A 2,015-nucleotide genomic window follows, 5' to 3' on the forward strand; every position below is an offset into this window, starting at 1 on the left:
CGTCTTGCTAGCTAGCTAAATAGCATTACTCACCATCATGTTTAACTGTTGACACCGTTGGTTTAGGGGAGTCAAGATTACCCAGTCTTTGCTTTTTGTATCTCTTCGACTGTGTGCTGACCGTGGAAGCCGCAGAGGCACGTACATTTTCTTCTGCTCCATCCATGGCACTGACGAGCACCTTCAGCATCTGTCCACTATGTGGTGCCAGAGCCCTGTGTGGTGCGTTTAGCTTCACGCTCCGAGAAGTACGGTGTGCTGTCTTGTGTTTTCTCAACATATAATTTACATATCTTCTAATCTCTTTTTCACTCTTTCTCAATGCATTTCACTTTTTTTCTTTCTTTTCTTCTTTTTCTCCAGAAAAAAAAAATACATAATAATGGTGTGGAAAGGATGGCTAAAGGGGGAGAAGTGAGGCCATCACTAAAAAAAGAAAAAGAGAATGTATCTTTGATAAGTTAAGGCGACCTGAGGTGGCCTAAATTCAGTTCTAAGTGGAAAAGAGTTTTTGTCCCTTTAAAGGCCCATCAGAGGTCTGAGGTCCAAGAGTTTCCTTGATTATTTCACTCGAGGTGACCCCTACACCCCCTTAACATTTCTGTCTGCTCCCTCAAATATGCATTCCTAGAACTGACCCTGTTGTATATTTGGAATTTTGAAAACTATTTATGATGAATTGCACAGATACAATAATCATCTGTTAATAATGTGCAGTCTTGTAATTCTGAGGCTGCAGGTTGAAGTTTAGCTTCTATCAGGAAGAGCTTCCAGCATCCAACAGTTGCAAAAATCTTCTGTGTAACATTTCCTACTGCTGAAGAAGGAAGCAGCTGAAATAATTGTTTTTCTGATCAGTGTTATTTGTATTGTATTTGTTTAGACCAAAATAAACTTGCCCACAATGACCAAGGACTACATCATTAAAATCAAATGAGAGAAAGGAGCACGTTGTGTTCTAGTTTCAAATTAAAAATACAATCAATTGCTTGTCTGAATTCTTTCTCAGGGTAAAAGCAAAGCTTTGAAAGCAGGACAAGCAGCCAGAGAAGGTGCAAAATCTATCAGCAGAAGATGGGAAGAACAAGAGAGCTGAACTGATTAGGGAGAAAGTGGCAGAAAAAGAGACAGCAAAGAAAAGGAATTCAGTCTGACGGTATTATTTCTCTGTGTGTTTGGACATGGTTGTCTAACTTCTAAACCCTCTGCAAAGTCAAAGTAGTTTTTCATTCGCAAGATGAGTAAACATTGGCCCATGTTGTGTCATCATGACTGCTGCGCCTTCAACCAAAAACAAGCTGTTTGTTTTGCTGCCACCCCACCACGACATAATCCTGTTTTACAGAGAAACAGACTGGAAGAGGAAGAGCAGCACTAAAAACATTTAACACTCTTTAAAAATATAATTATATTTTCTATCTGCTTAATGAGAAAACAGAAGAGAGGATGTAAAAATAATGCATAGTGTTACATCACGTACACGCACCAACTGTATGGAAAGAACACAAATGAATAATTGTGCTCACAGATGGAGATATTATTATAGCCACGCTCATGATTCTTCATTTTCGTACTATTTATAAAGCAGAGTTGTTGTTTGGTTAGCAAGTAGAGGACTCCATCATTCAGCGTTCCTTTGCCTTGTGGGGCTGAGATTTCTGCATTCATCTAAAGATAAGTTTATCACACCTCTTCCCTGTGCTGTTTTTTCAGTAACTCCCCAAAGCCATTTGTGAACTCTGCTGCAGTGCTGTTATCATATAAGAAATCATATGCACCATATACATATATAGCAACTTTCTGCAAATGTATTCAGTGTTTATAAGTTATGTTCCACACGGAAAACGGTGCGATGCTGCATAAACCAATTTAGGCCCTGTGATGTTTAGTGCTTTTTTTTCTTTACATGTAGTTATTGTAATAAAGCCATGAAGACCAATTTAAATAAAAACAAAGAAACACAATTCTGTTTTTTTTTTCATATGAATGGTATTCTGTCTTTAAATTTGCAAATG

This window comes from Austrofundulus limnaeus, unplaced genomic scaffold (genome assembly GCF_001266775.1).
Source record: "Austrofundulus limnaeus strain Quisiro unplaced genomic scaffold, Austrofundulus_limnaeus-1.0 Scaffold685, whole genome shotgun sequence".
NCBI lineage: Eukaryota > Metazoa > Chordata > Actinopteri > Cyprinodontiformes > Rivulidae > Austrofundulus > Austrofundulus limnaeus.